The following is an 18128-nucleotide window of genomic DNA, read 5'->3' as shown; positions in this document are numbered from 1 at the left end:
GGAGTGGAGTGCGACCGAGTGGAGTGGAGTGGAGTGCGGTGGAGTGGAGTGGAGTGCGACCGAGTGGAGTGGAGTGGAGTGCGACCGAGTGGAGTGGAGTGCGACCGAGTGGAGTGGAGTGCGACCGAGTGGAGTGGAGTGGAGTGCGACCGAGTGGAGTGGAGTGGGACCGAGTGGAGTGGAGTGGGACCGAGTGGAGTGGAGTGGGACCGAGTGGAGTGGAGTGCGACCGAGTGGAGTGGAGTGCGACCGAGTGGAGTGGAGTGCGACCGAGTGGAGTGGAGTGGAGTGCGACCGAGTGGAGTGGAGTGGAGTGCGACCGAGTGGAGTGGAGTGGAGTGCGACCGAGTGGAGTGGAGTGGAGTGCGACCGAGTGGAGTGGAGTGGAGTGCGACCGAGTGGAGTGGAGTGCGACCGAGTGGAGTGGAGTGGAGTGGAGTGCGACCGAGTGGAGTGGAGTGGAGTGCGACCGAGTGGAGTGGAGTGGAGTGCGACCGAGTGGAGTGGAGTGGAGTGCGACCGAGTGGAGTGGAGTGGAGTGCGACCGAGTGGAGTGGAGTGGAGTGCGACCGAGTGGAGTGGAGTGGAGTGCGACCGAGTGGAGTGGAGTGGAGTGCGACCGAGTGGAGTGGAGTGGAGTGCGACCGAGTGGAGTGCGACCGAGTGAAGTGGAGTGCGACCGAGTGGAGTGGAGTGCGACCGAGTGGAGTGGAGTGCGACCGAGTGGAGTGGAGTGCGACCGAGTGGAGTGGAGTGCGACCGAGTGGAGTGGAGTGGAGTGCGACCGAGTGGAGTGGAGTGCGACCGAGTGGAGTGGAGTGCGACCGAGTGGAGTGGAGTGCGACCGAGTGGAGTGGAGTGGAGTGCGACCGAGTGGAGTGGAGTGGAGTGCGACCGAGTGGAGTGGAGTGGAGTGCGACCGAGTGGAGTGGAGTGCGACCGAGTGGAGTGGAGTGGAGTGCGACCGAGTGGAGTGGAGTGGAGTGCGACCGAGTGGAGTGGAGTGGAGTGCGACCGAGTGGAGTGGAGTGGAGTGCGACCGAGTGGAGTGGAGTGGAGTGCGACCGAGTGGAGTGGAGTGGAGTGCGACCGAGTGGAGTGCGACCGAGTGGAGTGGAGTGGAGTGCGACCGAGTGGAGTGGAGTGGAGTGCGACCGAGTGGAGTGGAGTGGAGTGCGACCGAGTGGAGTGGAGTGGAGTGCGACCGAGTGGAGTGGAGTGGAGTGCGACCGAGTGGAGTGGAGTGCGACGGAGTGGAGTGGAGTGCGACCGAGTGGAGTGGAGTGCGACCGAGTGGAGTGGAGTGCGACCGAGTGGAGTGGAGTGGAGTGCGACCGAGTGGAGTGGAGTGGAGTGCGACCGAGTGGAGTGGAGTGGAGTGCGACCGAGTGGAGTGGAGTGCGACCGAGTGGAGTGGAGTGGAGTGCGACCGGGTGGAGTGGAGTGGAGTGCGACCGGGTGGAGTGCGACCGAGGAGTGGGGTGCGACCGAGGAGTGGGGTGCGACCGAGTGGAGTGGAGTGCGACCGAGTGGAGTGGAGTGCGACCGGGTGGAGTGGAGTGCGACCGGGTGGAGTGCGACCGGGTGGAGTGCGACCGGGTGGAGTGCGACCGAGGAGTGGGGTGCGACCGAGTGGAGTGGGGTGGAGTGCGACCGAGTGGAGTGCGACCGAGTGGAGTGGGGTGGAGTGCGACCGAGTGGAGTGCGACCGAGTGGAGTGGGGTGGAGTGCGACCGAGTGGAGTGGGGTGGAGTGCGACCGAGTGGAGTGGGGTGGAGTGCGACCGAGTGGAGTGGGGTGGAGTGCGACCGAGTGGAGTGGGGTGGAGTGCGACCGAGTGGAGTGGGGTGGAGTGCGACCGAGTGGAGTGGGGTGGAGTGCGACCGAGTGGAGTGGGGTGGAGTGCGACCGAGTGGAGTGGGGTGGAGTGCGACCGAGTGGAGTGGGGTGGAGTGCGACCGAGTGGAGTGGGGTTGGACCGAGTGGAGTGGGGTTGGACCGAGTGGAGTGGGGTTGGACCGAGTGGAGTGGGGTTGGACCGAGTGGAGTGGGGTTGGACCGAGTGGAGTGGGGTTGGACCGAGTGGAGTGGGGTTGGACCGAGTGGAGTGGGGTTGGACCGAGTGGAGTGGGGTTGGACCGAGTGGAGTGGGGTTGGACCGAGTGCAGTGGGGTTGGACCGAGTGCAGTGGGGTTGGACCGAGTGGAGTGGGGTTGGACCGAGTGGAGTGGGGTTGGACCGAGTGGAGTGGGGTTGGACCGAGTGGAGTGGGGTTGGACCGAGTGGAGTGGGGTTGGACCGAGTGGAGTGGGGTTGGACCGAGTGGAGTGGGGTTGGACCGAGTGGAGTGGGGTTGGACCGAGTGGAGTGGGGTTGGACCGAGTGGAGTGGGGTTGGACCGAGTGGAGTGGGGTTGGACCGAGTGGAGTGGGGTTGGACCGAGTGGAGTGGGGTTGGACCGAGTGGAGTGGGGTTGGACCGAGTGGAGTGGGGTTGGACCGAGTGGAGTGGGGTTGGACCGAGTGGAGTGGGGTTGGACCGAGTGGAGTGGGGTTGGACCGAGTGGAGTGGGGTTGGACCGAGTGCAGTGGGGTTGGACCGAGTGCAGTGGGGTTGGACCGAGTGCAGTGGGGTTGGACCGAGTGGAGTGGGGTTGGACCGAGTGGAGTGGGGTTGGACCGAGTGGAGTGGGGTTGGACCGAGTGGAGTGGGGTTGGACCGAGTGGAGTGGGGTTGGACCGAGTGGAGTGGGGTTGGACCGAGTGCAGTGGGGTTGGACCGAGTGGAGTGGGGTTGGACCGAGTGGAGTGGGGTTGGACCGAGTGGAGTGGGGTTGGACCGAGTGGAGTGGGGTTGGACCGAGTGGAGTGGGGTTGGACCGAGTGGAGTGGGGTTGGACCGAGTGGAGTGGGGTTGGACCGAGTGGAGTGGGGTTGGACCGAGTGGAGTGGGGTTGGACCGAGTGGAGTGGGGTTGGACCGAGTGGAGTGGGGTTGGACCGAGTGGAGTGGGGTTGGACCGAGTGGAGTGGGGTTGGACCGAGTGGAGTGGGGTTGGACCGAGTGGAGTGGGGTTGGACCGAGTGGAGTGGGGTTGGACCGAGTGGAGTGGGGTTGGACCGAGTGGAGTGGGGTTGGACCGAGTGGAGTGGGGTTGGACCGAGTGGAGTGGGGTTGGACCGAGTGGAGTGGGGTTGGACCGAGTGGAGTGGGGTTGGACCGAGTGGAGTGGGGTTGGACCGAGTGGAGTGGGGTTGGACCGAGTGGAGTGGGGTTGGACCGAGTGGAGTGGGGTTGGACCGAGTGGAGTGGGGTTGGACCGAGTGGAGTGGGGTTGGACCGAGTGGAGTGGGGTTGGACCGAGTGGAGTGGGGTTGGACCGAGTGGAGTGGGGTTGGACCGAGTGGAGTGGGGTTGGACCGAGTGGAGTGGGGTTGGACCGAGTGGAGTGGGGTTGGACCGAGTGGAGTGGGGTTGGACCGAGTGGAGTGGGGTTGGACCGAGTGGAGTGGGGTTGGACCGAGTGGAGTGGGGTTGGACCGAGTGGAGTGGGGTTGGACCGAGTGGAGTGGGGTTGGACCGAGTGGAGTGGGGTTGGACCGAGTGGAGTGGGGTTGGACCGAGTGGAGTGGGGTTGGACCGAGTGGAGTGGGGTTGGACCGAGTGGAGTGGGGTTGGACCGAGTGGAGTGGGGTTGGACCGAGTGGAGTGGGGTTGGACCGAGTGGAGTGGGGTTGGACCGAGTGGAGTGGGGTTGGACCGAGTGGAGTGGGGTTGGACCGAGTGGAGTGGGGTTGGACCGAGTGGAGTGGGGTTGGACCGAGTGGAGTGGGGTTGGACCGAGTGGAGTGGGGTTGGACCGAGTGGAGTGGGGTTGGACCGAGTGGAGTGGGGTTGGACCGAGTGGAGTGGGGTTGGACCGAGTGGAGTGGGGTTGGACCGAGTGGAGTGGGGTTGGACCGAGTGGAGTGGGGTTGGACCGAGTGGAGTGGGGTTGGACCGAGTGGAGTGGGGTTGGACCGAGTGGAGTGGGGTTGGACCGAGTGGAGTGGGGTTGGACCGAGTGGAGTGGGGTTGGACCGAGTGGAGTGGGGTTGGACCGAGTGGAGTGGGGTTGGACCGAGTGGAGTGGGGTTGGACCGAGTGGAGTGGGGTTCGACCGAGTGGAGTGGGGTTGGACCGAGTGGAGTGGGGTTGGACCGAGTGGAGTGGGGTTGGACCGAGTGGAGTGGGGTTGGACCGAGTGGAGTGGGGTTGGACCGAGTGGAGTGGAGTTCGACCGAGTGGAGTGGAGTGGAGTTCGACCGAGTGGAGTGGAGTGGAGTTCGACCGAGTGGAGTGGAGTGGAGTTCGACCGAGTGGAGTGGAGTTCGACCGAGTGGAGTGGAGTTCGACCGAGTGGAGTGGAGTTCGACCGAGTGGAGTGGAGTTCGACCGAGTGGAGTGGAGTTCGAGCGAGTGGAGTGCGACCGAGTGGAGTGGAGTGCGACCGAGTGGAGTGGAGTGCGACCGAGTGGAGTGGAGTTCGAGGGAGTGGAGTGCGAGGGAGGCGAGTGCGAGGTAGGCGAGTGCGAGGTAGGCGAGTGCGAGGTAGGCGAGTGCGAGGTAGGCGAGTGCGGTGAGTGCGAGGTAGGCGAGTGCGAGGTAGGCGAGTGCGAGGTAGGCGAGTGCGAGGTAGGCAAGTGAATTGCGAAGGAGCAAATCAAACTCTGCTGAAATAAACATTTTCAACCACCCGAGCCCAGTTTATGAACAATTCATTATTTGCTTTATTAACAAGAGGCAAAGCAAGTAACGAATTTTAAAATTAAAAATCACGCGCACGTTCATCGTTTCATTAAATTTAAACGACCGTATATTACGGAAGGCTACTTATAATTACATGTTAACTTCATTAAAATCGCGTTTTTTGGTTTTGTTATTTTTCGGGGTCTGTCCAGGATCACAGATGCACGCACGTCCAAGGAACAAAACTGACGGAATCACAAACAAGCATCGACATAGTCCAAATACTGCAGCGTATCGCGAAATCGAAACGTCAACTCGTGCACAGGATGCAACATGGCGAAACAAAACAACATTCAATACAACCATTCTTACCATCAGGTTCTCAGTTTCTGCAACGAGCGCCGAGCAATTTCAGCGCGAAGGAACCAACCGCACAAAACAAAGGTGCGCCATCCACGAACAGAGGCACACGGGTCGCCCGAAACACACGTGCACGACCTTCACAAGGGAAGCGGCCGCTACGACTTACGAGAGTAACGAGATACAAAGGCTCGCATCAGCCAATGGGCGGGTCCGACGATAGCACCTCCCCTACTCGGTGAGCGTGATGACGTTTCATACGTTTGTTCTGGAATTGTTGGGAATTATCACATAATCACGCATTGTAGAAAATTTGAATTTTCTGAAGGAGATTAGTTGTTTGGTTGTTCTTGAGGAGAAAAGGAACGGAGAAGTATTTATGAAGGAAGCAGGAGTGCAAATCTGGTTGAGAATGAAAGAAAACACCATATATTTATTAAACACGCAAATATGGAGGATTTCCTAGTCTCCGCCCACCCATTGTCTGCTTTGTCCATGGCCTTCCTTTACCCCTCCCCCGTTTACTCTTATATGATTACATGGCCTTCCATTACCCCTCCCCCGTTTACTCTTATATGATTGCATGGCCTTCCATTACCCCTCCCCCGTTTACCCTTATATGATTCCATGAACCCCATTTTCCTTTTCGCTTCCATCCAATCCGGCTATCTCCCTGTCATATTATTCCTTCCTTCCCTGTCCTTTCTATTCTGCGTCAATTTATACTTGGCCGTTGGCCCCTCCCATGCAAACGTAATAAATCGTTGGCCTCTAAGTGGGTGGATCGAAGGATTGGTAATTCATACACCATAGCCTCAGGAAACCCTCATGCCATGCCCTCAGGAAGTCCTCATACCATGGGCATGTCCTCAGTAAGTCCTCATACCATGTCCTCAGGAAGTCCTCATACCATGCCCTCAGGAAGTCCTCATACCATGTCCGCAGGACGTCCTCATACCATGCCCTCAGTAAGTCCGCATACCATGCCCTCAGAAAGTCCTCATACCATGTCCGCAGGAAGTCCTCATACCATGCCCTCAGTAAGTCCGCATACCATGCCCTCAGAAAGTCCTCATACCATGTCCGCAGGAAGTCCTCATACCATGCCCTCAGTAAGTCCGCATACCATGCCCTCAGAAAGTCCTCATACCATGTCCTCAGTAAGTCCTCATACCATGTCCTCAGGAAGTCCTCATACCATGTCCGCAGGAAGTCCTCATACCATGCCCTCAGTAAGTCCGCATACCATGCCCTCAGAAAGACTTCATACCATGTCCTCAGTAAGTCCTCATACCATGTCCTCAGGAAGTCCTCATACCATGTCCGCAGGAAGTCTTCATACCATGTCCGCAGGAAGTCCTCATACCATGCCCTCAGTAATTCCGCATACCATGCCCTCAGAAAGTCCTCATACCATGTCCGCAGGAAGTCCTCATACCATGCCCTCAGTAAGTCCTCATACCATGTCCTCAGGAAGTCCTCATACCATGCCCTCAGGAGGTCCTCATACCCTCATACCATGGGCATGTCCTCAGTAAGTCCTCATACCACGCCCTCAGTAAGTCCTCATACCATTCCCTGAGTAAGTCCTCATACCATGCCCTCAGGAAGTCCTCATACCATGGGCATGTCCTCAGTAAGTCCTCATACCATGCCCTCAGGAAGTCCTTATACCATGGGCATGCACTCAGTAAGTCCTCATACCATGTCCTCAGGAAGTCCTCATACCATGGGCATGCACTCAGTAAGTCCTCATACCATGTCCTCAGGAAGTCCTCATACCATGGGCATGCACTCAGGAAGTCCTCATACCATGGACATGCACTCAGTAAGTCCTCATACCATGTCCTCAGGGAGACGTCATACCATGCCCTCAGCAAGTCCTCATACCATGCCCTCAGGAAGCCCTTGCACGATGCCTTCAGAATGTCCTCACACCATTCCCTCAGGAAGCCCTTGCACTATGCCTTCAGGATGTCCTCACACCATTCCCTCAGGAAGTCCTCATACCTTGTCCTTGGTAAGTCCTCATACCATGACCTCAGGAAGGCCTCATTTATTAGCCTCAGGGAGGCCTCATTCATTGTCCTCAAAAAGTCCTCAGGAAGAACTCATACCCATGTCCTCAGGAATCCCTCACACCATGAATCTCAGGAATCCCTCACACCTTCCATGGCACACCATACCCTCAGGGATCCTCAGGAATCCCTCACACCATGCTCTCAGGGATCCCTCATACCATGAACCACAGGAATCCCTCACATCATGTCCTCAGGAATTCCTCATACCATGACCCTCAGGAATCCCTCACAGCATGCCCTCAGGAATACCTCATACCATGAACCTCAGGTATCCCTCACACCATGCCCTCAGGGATCCGTTATACTGTGAACCTCAGGAATCCCTCATACCATGAACCTCAGGAATCCTCACACCATGCCCTCAGGGATATTATACCATGAACCACAGGAATCCCTCACAGCATGCCCTCAGGGATCCCTCATACCATGAACCTCAGGGATCCCTCATACCATGAACCTCAGGAATCCCTCACACCATGCCCTCAGGAAGAACACTCCTATAAATCAAATTCTGAAGTAAACATTTGGAAGAAGTTCAGTTCTTCAAACTCCTGGAGCTCGCCTTTACCCAGACAGGAGTTCCTCAGGCTGGAGTTCCTCAGGCTGGAGTTCCTCAAGGTAGTGTTGTGGGCCCTGTGCTTTTTCTGGTCTTCATCAATGATCTGTCTGACTCTCTGGAAAATCCAAGCTGAAAAAAATCCTGTTCTGGTGAAACTGCCAAAATCAAGACTCTCTGCTCACCTTCACTCCTTCATTCCTCTTTACTCCCGTCTCTGGAACAAACTCCCACACTCTCTTCAATCCCACTCCTCCCTCCAGGTCTTTAAAACAGCTGTTCACCACCATCTCTTATCTTCCCCCATCCAAAACCTTGATCTTTTCTACCCCCGTTAATTCACCCCAAATCCACATCTTTCAATCTGCAACTTTTTTCCTGAAATTCCAGGTCGTGTCAATTTGTTTTATACCTTCCCTCCCCCACCTCCGGCCCTCTCTCTTCCACAGATCTACCGATGTCCCTGTTCTCGTATGTTATGTGTTCGACCTTACACCTTCGCCTTGATTCTGTATTTTAAAAAACAATAAAAAGAGAACATTCCCAAACTGGCGTCCAAAGCGAATCACAGAATGTTTGACCATGAGAAGGTAACTAAAACCCTACAGGTGTTGATTAAACGATGTTATAAAAAGGGAGTTGTGGGGGTTACCCCATTGGGACATGTGGAACTGTGGACATGTGGACATGTGGAACTGTGGACATGTGGACATGTGGAACCGCAACTCCTACAGAGTAATGTTTATGAGTTAGTTGAGTGTTTTGGAGAGTTTTCGGTCCGTGTCCTTCGTGTTCGCCATTTTTCAACTCCAAGGTCAGAAAGCAGGATAACTTACCTCAGGGTCTATTTGTCTGTTTGCCCACCTGGAGTGGGAGGAGATAAAAGGGGAGGAGTCTCTCAGGATGGTGCACATTGGTGACGTCCATTCCTCTGAGGCGTCTCTCGTGGAGGTTCCATTGCCGGCCCGACTATATAAACGGTCGGATTGTGCCTCGCCTGTAGGCCGCAGGTTGTGATGGGCATCACTCCCTCCGATGGGCATCACTGGGTGTCCCATCTGCTGGCATTAGTTGGTGAACGTTAGAGATCCCTCTGTGACGTCTTTTTACGAAAAGTAGGCGAGTTATCGCCGGCATCCTCAAGCATCCATGGGCCAGATAATGAAATCCGAACATTTGGACGATTGGCTGAAAAGGTGTGCAGCTCACTCGGTACCTCTACCCACCCCCCGGAATATTTTGAGTCAATTTATTGTCCATGTTGAAGTCTAAATATAACAAATATAATTTTATGATAGGATAAATCAAAAGATACAATTTGGTACCTTACACTGTACAGAGTCACGTGGGTGCGTTGTTCGAAATCTCTCATTTTAAACTTCTGCTCCAGGTCCGAGTCCAGATTAGTCTGTAACACAAATGGCAAACAAACATATTTCAAAGTCCGAGTATCCACAGATGACTCAAAAATCACGGTTTGCAAAATTCCCTCATGGTGAGGGAGGATTCCAGCATCTGGCCCATAGACTGGAACAGAGTCGAAATTCCTGGCCAAATCAGCTCCACGCGAACGCCGAGCCTGGCCAGCCGGTTCGTGAAAGACTTTTTTTTTTGGCCAAACGACACCCACAAGATGGTGGGTTTAATCGGAGGATAACTTATAGCCACACTTACATTATTTACCGTAGGCCCTAATATCAATCACTCTGCTTTGAAGTGCCTTTGGTTTATTGTCTAAAAAAACCCAGTGATTTGGAGGTAGGGTGCCGCATTATGGAGTACGGCATACTTGTAACGTGTTTTGTTTAGGTTTGCATTTAGAAAACTTTCAAAATAAGGAAGGCAAACTAGGCTGGTGGATGTAACACAAACTAACTTGCATTTCATCAAGCATGGAGAGGAAGGGCAGAAGATAACTTATATTAACAAAAAACATTCTCATCAAATCTCAAACTACTCATGTAGCGCTGGATGTCGTTACCTCCACCACCAAAGGTGGATGGAGCTGTTGTTTTCATCCCCTGTCTGTTTGTCCGTTTGTTTGTTTGTGAACAAAATATGTATCTCAAAAAGTTGCGGACGGATTCGGACGAAATTTGGCAGAGATGTAGCGTATGTGACGAGGACTACATTATTAGATTTTGGTGAAGATCCGGATTCGGATCCGGCTACTAGAATTTGTTAAGTGATTCTTCACCATTGGGAGATTGGGCCAAACACGAAATATAGCAGGATATCTCAAGAAGTTATGGACGGATTTGGACGAAACTTGGTGGACAGTTAGCGTGTCTGACAAGGACGATTCGATTTTGGTGAACATCTGAATATGGATTCGGATATGAGAATTATTTAATTTTTTAAGTGATTCTTCACCATTGAGTGATCTGGCCAACCAGGTGGAGGTATGCTCCCTAATGAGTGCCGTTCCCGTTTTCTACTGCGATGTGCGACAGCTGCAGCGATCTGGTTTATGTAACAAAGTTTCAATAAAGTATATGAAACGGCAGAAACTCATCCAAATCACAAGACGCATGTTTCTGAATCATGTACAGGATTCATACTTTGGATCTCAAACGGAACGATCCCATACGGCTCCAGTATGCAGCGAAAGTGTAAAGTATAAGTGGGCGTGTCTACTCTGCGCGTTAACTTCCAAGCAATGGACTAATCCCACGAGCTGCCTCGTTAATTATTGATGGCAGCATCGAAGTCCTCCAATGAGCGTGGCCCGAGATAAGATCGTCCGCTTAACAACCCTCAGAAAGTTAAGGACCTCCCACCTGGCCCCGCCCCCTTAGGGTACAACGACAATGCACATTCCACACATACACATTCCACCTCTTGCTTGCACGAGTCCGCCATTTTAATTAAAACCATTCACTTAGGTCTTAGAAGCTGTTATGCCAAGGGGGTGGGGGCAGCAAATGACAAAAGAGCCTGAGGGGGAGGTCGCGAAATCCATGTTTTATACATGTGTAGTTAGGGTTAACGGAATAGTCGAACAGGTACATTTGCATTCGTTTCTGAGTTGTCCTGGCTGGATTCGAATATAAACTGTGACGATGTGTGTGCTGTCCACCAGGGGAAGGTTAAACTGGTGGACCCGTCTACCTGATGGCCCTAAACGATCCCAAGGTTTGGTCTTCCTGGAGGTCTTCACACCGTCACACTGCTTGGTATTATTCGGTGTGTGGGCGGCAGGTTTTGCACTGCAGGTAAAAGGTGTAGTTCGCAAGTTCGGACACGAGGGCATCAATGTGTACGTACCTGCCTCAGATGAACGTTCGACTTGGTGGTCCCATCTGCCAGCCGTAGTTGGTGGATGTTAACTATCCCATGGTGTCTTTCATGAAGAGTAGGCGAGTTATTGCCGGCACCTTGAATACATTTCAGATTTCCGCTTTGACCTACAGGGGGCATCAGCAGAAACAACCTCACCCCCTAACAATGTGTGCAACTCACTCCTATGTGCTGCGTATGAAAATAAGGAAACAACATGGAAAGATGGAAAAGAAACCCTAATGTCCCAGGTCACACTTTACAAATTGATCAGCCATAAAATATGTTGATAATAATTTGAGTTCTCTTCCAAGGAACTTCAACGCAGCAGAAGACCATTAGGCCCATCAAAGCCTGCACTGATAGACACCTATGGTTGTCTGTCTGTGTTGTATCCCTTTTAAATGCTGGGAATTCAGCAGGAATCAGCACATACCATTTAAAAAGTCTTGGGTATGACTCGGCAAGGGTCAGGTTTGATCCAATGACCTCTCAGACTCACAGTGGACACCATGGACTCCAGGAAACCACCAGATGCTGGTGTTGCACCCATTTCACCAAACTTCCTAGGAACAGTAGAGAGAAGGTCCCTACTCCGCCTCCAAACCCAGAGTCTAGAGTAAAGACTGTGGAGAGGACACTGTGTGGGGGGAGGGGGGTAGGGGGTGCCCACGACTACCCAGAAGATAGGTCCCAAAACAACCCAACATGAGACTTATAAACCCTGGCCACAGTCCTCCGTAGGGAGGTGCTGAATCCGGATGAGGACTCAAAGAGGGACAGCAGAGACCAGCACAGGTAGAATACCCACAATACATACAATTGAGTGTGAGAGTTGATCCAATGTGACATCTCCGCACATGCCTGGAGCCCCCGATTAATGAGTACCAGCCGGTACTGCAGAAGTCCTCCCACACCCAGCCAGCCAGGTCACGCACTTGGAAGGGATACCCAAAGGGATCACCAAGATAACCCGGGACCCAGACAGGTGCATCATCCTCCTTCTACAAATGACGTTGATGGCAAAGCCAGAATCCCACCCACTCCTCAATGAAGCGCAACCAATACTGGGACTGGATGCGTTTCCCCTAAGAGAAACATGCTGTGCAGGCCTTGGCTGCCACCTCATAAGCATTCAATTGGGACCAGTTGCGTCCAAATCCAATTGGGTCAGTGTGGCATGAGGTCATCACCACAGGATACATGAGTCCCATGCGAAGGGACATATGAAGGGCCATGGCAGAGGTGTCAAGATCCCGAGTTGGGTTGCCTTTGGGCCTACCATCTGGGTGGTCATGGGCCCTCCCTCCCATCAATCTCTGTTGTATGTCTCATCCACCCAAGGTGGTGGAGAAGGCTGAGCAGACACCAAGTGTGAGGGAGCTTGAAGCCATTGCACATACAAAGCTTGAAGACATCAATGATAGCATCGAGAAGGTCAAAAGGGATTTGGTCTGATGCTTCAATCAGGTTGGGGGATGGAAAGCTGTAGCCCAATCTGGCATGGTGGCAGACACGACCCATTCCACAGGTGTTTGCCTTCAAGGACAAGATTAGTCTCAGGGTCCTTCATCAGGTGATGGAGCATCTGGTCTCCTCCATCTACCAAACACATCCTGCTCTGTCCCCATCTTACTCTCTCATAAGTACCATCTACTGGACCCTGTGTCTCCACCCGTGAAGGTACAAAAAAAGTTCTCTCCAGCCTTGACCCTACCTCGGTAGCATTCCCTAATGGCATCAGTGACCATGTTCTCAAATCTCAGTCGGTGACACACCTTGACCTATCCGAGACAGAAATGGGCCGACACCTATTGATCCAAGTCTAATGGAAACCCACATGCACAAGAGGAGAATGAGACACACAGAAGGGAAAAATAAAAGATGGGAAGTGGATGGAGGAGTAGGCCTCAACCTCTGGGTCCATTGGGCTATTTCCAGTCAGCTGAGCTGGCTCCTTCTGTCCCACGTACGAGTCCGCCAAGTGGGGTGCCCCGAGCTTCGCGTTATAACAGCAGCTTGATATTTCCCAGGATCATTCGTGTGATCAACAACGTGGAGTCCAGGAAGTGAGTTGGTCCAAAAGAGACTTGGTATCCAGAAACCAGGAAGTGCAGAGCTTTGACCGCATGTGTGCTCAGCTTTTCAAATGCGATGCGCGAAGCAAAGGTAACAAGCGTTACGCCTAGGTCCCCCATCGGTGAAGTGATGTGAGTTGACAAAGTTTAAGACGTAGAAAACATGCTATGATATGATATTTCGCTCACAAGGTTCAGACATACATGGAGGTGGTTATATTGGATTTTGACGTGGCCACCCAATTTTCAATAGCGTTCTTCCTTATGCCTAGATACACCCACACACCAGATTAGAAGTTGGTACTTCGCTTATTTTTCAAGATATTCAGCTCACAAGGTTTAGACATACATGGCGGCGGCCATCTTTGATTTTGACGTGGCGACCCAATTTTCAATAGCGTTCTTCCTTGTGCCTAGATACACCCAAACACCAGATTAGAAGTTGGTGCTTTGCTTATTTTTCAAGATATTACGCTCACAAGGTTCAGACATATATATGGTGGCGGCCATCTTGGATTTTGACGTGGCGACCCAATAGATACACCCACACACCAGATTAGACGTTGGTACTTCGCTTATTGTTCGAGATATTTCGCTCACAAGTTTCAGACATATATATGGTGGCGGCCATCTTGGATTTGGACGTGGCGACCCAATTTTCAATAGCGTTCGTCCTTATGCAGAGATACACCCACACACCAGATTAGAAGTTGGTACTTCGCTTATTTTTCAAGATATTCATCTCACAAGTTTCAGACATACATGGTGGCGGCCATCTTGGATTTTGACGTGGCGACGCAATTTTCAATAACCTTCTTCCTTATGCAGAGATACACCCAAACACCAGATTAGAAGTTGGTACTTCGCTTATTTTTCAAGATATTCATCTCACAAGGTTCAGACATACATGGCGGCGGCCATCTTGGATTTTGACGTGGTGACCCAATTTTCAATAGCGTTCTTCCTTATGCCTAGATACACCCACACACCAGATTAGAAGTTGGTACTTCGCTTATTTTTCAAGATATGCAGGTTGCAAGGTTCAGACACACATGGCATCAGACATACATGGCGCCAGCCATCTTGGATTTTGACGTGGCGACCCAATTTTAAACAGCGTTCTTGCTTGTGCCTAGATACACCCACACACCAGATTAGAAGTTGGTACTTCACTTATTTTTCAAGATATTTCGCTCACAAGGTTCAGACATATATATGGTGGCGGCCATCTTGGATTTTGACGTGGCGACCCAATTTTCAATAGCTTTCTTCCTTTTGCCGACATACACCCAAACACCAAAGTAGAAGTTGGTACTTCGCTTATTTTTCAAGATATTCATCTCACAAGGTTCAGACATACATGGCGGCGGCCATCTTGGATTTTGACGTGGCGACCCAATTTTCAATAGCGTTCTTCCTTATGCCTAGATACACCCACACACCAGATTAGAAGTTGGTACTTCGCTTATTTTTCAAGATATGCAGGTTACAGGGTTCAGACATACAAGGCATCAGACATACATGGCGGCGGCCATCTTGGATTTTGACGTGGGTTGCGCCCACACACCAAATTCGAATGCGGTCCTTCGCTTACGCCCGCACGCACGCACGCACGCCCGCACGCATACACGCACGCACGCCGGCACGCATGCACACCCGCCCGCCCGCACGCACGCACGGAAGGCCGGACGGACGGACGGACACACGGACGGAGGGGAAAGCCATAGTCCCCCTTTCGCTCCGCTGAGCGACGGGGGACAATAAATGTGCTGCCGCTACACGACACCCCCCCCTCCCCCCCCCCCTCCCAGTGCATTAATCAAACGCAAAATACAAAATGGTGTAAAAAAAGACAAACAAAGCTTCCTGTCCATGTAAAAACAAGCACAAAAAGTTTTAATTAAAACAAAAGCCGCGTCGATGTTACACAATGCCTAGATGCAGCTGTGCCTATAACATCGATGTTATAGGCACAGGACATTCCTATTGATTCGATTACTTGATGTTATTTTTCTGCAAAGTGAAAATATATCTCGGCAATTTCCCGTGTGTGGCGACGAATTTTTAATATATCTCGGCATTTTCCCGTCTGTTATTTCAGGCGGTGTATGACTGACCATGCCGCGATTAAAAAAAAAAAATCTCGGCAATTTCCCGTGTGTGGCGACACGTGAACGAAGCTATGCTCCTCTCTCTACATTATTGTGACGACGTATAAATTAAATATTTCATCGTGACGATTGTCATCAAATGGACGAAGTTTTTAATATATCTCGGCATTTTCCCGTCTGTTATTTCGGGCGGTGTATGACTGACCATGCCGCGATTTAAAAAATATATATCTCGGCAATTTCCCATATATGGCGACACGTGAACGAAGCTATGCTCCTCTCTCCACATTATTGTGACGACGTATAAATTAAATATTTCATCGTGACGATTGTCATCAAATGGACGAATTTTTAATATATCTCGGCATTTTCCCGTCTGTTATTTCGGGCGGTGTATGACTGACCATGCCGCGATTTAAACAAAATATATATATCTCGGCATTTTCCCATCTCTTATTTCGGGCGGTGTATGACTGACAATGCCGCGATTTAAAAAAAATATATCTCAATGGACTTGAAGTTACAGGCCTTTGAGAATTCATTTCGTTCTATAAAGGGCAACTTTCATCGGATTTTCTTCCCGTTTTTTTTCAACCGAGTCTAAAACTATGTTAGCGACTGTGAAAAATGAAATGATATATCGAATTTGATTTGAAATAAAACTGTGTGAGAGAGGAAGCAACCACGGGCCTACAAAACAGGCCTCAAAGCTATGCGAGTTAATAAAATGGTGGATATTTGTTTATATGAAGGCTCTCCCAGAATGGGTGGAGCTATGGTTCCCAGAATGGGTGGAGCTTTGAGGTTTTGTCTTCTCTGCAAGAACAAGAAGAAGAAGAACAAGAAGAACAACAACAACAACAGCAGAGGGAACTCTATGACCAGCGTCTGCGACGCGGCTAAAAATAAAAGTCAACTCGTAGCAACGAGAAATTGTGAACAAGCGAAATATACAACATAAACAGCATCCTCGGCAGTGTACGTTGTTGTATTCGGTGCTCGACCCGTTGGGTGGTGAGGCTATTGCTGTCGTAGGTGTTGACCCGTCGGGTGGTAAGGGTATTGTTGTAGTCGGTGTTGACCCGTTGGGTGGTAAGGGTATTGTTGTAGTAGGTGTTGACCCGTTGGGTGGTAAGGGTATTGTTGTAGTAGGTGTTGACCCGTTTGGTGGTAAGGGTATTGTTGTAGTAGGTGTTGACCCGTTGGGCGGTAAGGGTATATATATATATATATATATATTTTTTTTGTATGCTGAATCGAGGCTCGTGAAAGAGCTGACATTTACTTCACAAACAAATCAACCAGACAAACAAAATATATAAAAAGAGGGAGCGGAAGACAAGATAGGGAGAGAAGGGGAAGCACACAAACACAACATTTGAGAGCAGGGAGATGTGTGGGAGGGAGAGGGCTTGGGGGAGGAGGCGTGCGAAGGAGGGGGAGGGGGTGGGAGAAGTATAAAACACAAGGACACCAAGGACTTCCAGGACAGAAGTTGGTATTTCAAAAAAGTGGAATTGGGGTGAAATTAGCGGGGGTAGAAAAGATCAAGGTCTTGGATGGGGGAAGATAAGAGATGGTGGTGAACAGCTGTTTTAAAGACCTGGAGGGTGGAGTGGGATTGAAGAGAGTGAGGGAGTTTGTTCCAGAGGCGGAAGAAAAGAGGAATGAAGGAGTGAAGGTGAGCAGAGAGTCTTGATTTTGGCAGTTTAACCATACCCTCTGGTTGCAGGCAGATCTTGTGCAACCTGTAGGAATATTTGGGGGACAGAGCCCAGAGAGAGCTGGGGGAGCAAGGCCAGAGAGGAGTCGATAGAAGACGGAAAGACCACCAACCTGCCTGCGGTGAGTGAGTGAGAGGCCCTTGGAGTTAGCTTCATCGCGGGAGATTCCAATGATTCTGAATGCTTTGGTTTCAACAGCGTGAAGACGAGCTAGGTGTGAGGCAGGAGCACCAGCCCAGAGGGGAGAGCAGTATTCCATTGAGCTGCGGATGAAAGCCTTGTATGTGGTGAGGAGCTCAGGTGTGCCAAGGAAGGACTTCGCACGACGGAGGATGCCCAGTCGGCGACTGGCTTTGGAGGCCAGATTTGAAATGTGGTTTTCCCAGGAAAGATCATGGCAGATAGTGAGACCCAAAAGCATGAGTGACAGAACTTCTTGGAGAGGATTATTCAGAAAGTGGATGGGATGGTTGTCCAGTCGGTCTTTTCGGAGAGACATCGTAAGAGTGTGAGATTTGTCAGGATTGAAAGACATGTTCCACTTGTTTGCCCAGTCTGTGATTTTGTCCAGGTCTGCAGAGAGTGAGGAGGCTGCAGACTGCCGATCTGAGGGATGAAGAATGGAGCGACAGAGAGTAGAGTCATCAGCAAAGAGATCGAGAGGATTTTCAAGAGAGTCAGAGAGATCATTGATGAAGACCAGAAAAAGCACAGGGCAGAGAACACTGCCTTGGGGAACTCCAGCCTGAACAGGAAGAGGAGATGAGAAACCCATTCAGGGCCACACGTTGACTACGACTAGAGAGGAAGTCCACCAGCCATGCATGGAGATTTCCTGGATACTAAAAGAGGAGAGTTTGGTGAGCAGTGCGGGGTGCCAGACCGTATCGAAGGCACGTGATATGTCAAGGGAGACAGCTCTAATTTCCTGTTTGGCATTGAGGACCTCCATCCATTGTTGAGAAAGCAGAAGCAGCATGTCCAGAGTAGAGTGACCAGGTCTGAAGCCAAATTGATGATCAGAGATCAAGCCATTGGAGAAGAGGAAAGATTTCATATCTGAAGCAATGATGGATTCCATGACTTTGCTGATAATTGGGAGAAGGCTGATTGGTCTGTCGTTGCTGGGATCTGTTTTTGCACCTTTTTGTGCAAAGTGGTGATGTTGGCAGATTTCCAACCAGATGGCAGATGACCTTGAGCAAAAAAGAG

At 51.6% G+C, this 18128-nt stretch overlaps 1 protein-coding gene across 2 annotated transcripts in view; it reads right to left on the bottom strand.

Annotated features, from left to right (window-relative positions):
• The window catches only part of C7H15orf39 (chromosome 7 C15orf39 homolog), a 30480-nt gene extending 25166 nt beyond the window's left edge, over positions 1-5314 (bottom strand). Inside the window, exon 1 of one of the 2 annotated variants that reach the window (XM_068122526.2) lies at positions 5100-5314. The gene's annotated coding sequence lies outside the window, so the exon portion shown is untranslated. The remainder of the gene's footprint in view (positions 1-5099) is intronic. The other variant, XM_068122527.2, reaches the window with a different exon arrangement.
• Positions 5315-18128: the final 12814 nt, after the last annotated feature.

The sequence above is a fragment of the Myxine glutinosa genome, chromosome 7 (genome assembly GCF_964187855.1).
Source record: "Myxine glutinosa chromosome 7, kmMyxGlut1.1, whole genome shotgun sequence".
Lineage (NCBI taxonomy): Eukaryota > Metazoa > Chordata > Myxini > Myxiniformes > Myxinidae > Myxine > Myxine glutinosa.
This window is presented reverse-complemented; position numbering and strand designations above follow the sequence as displayed.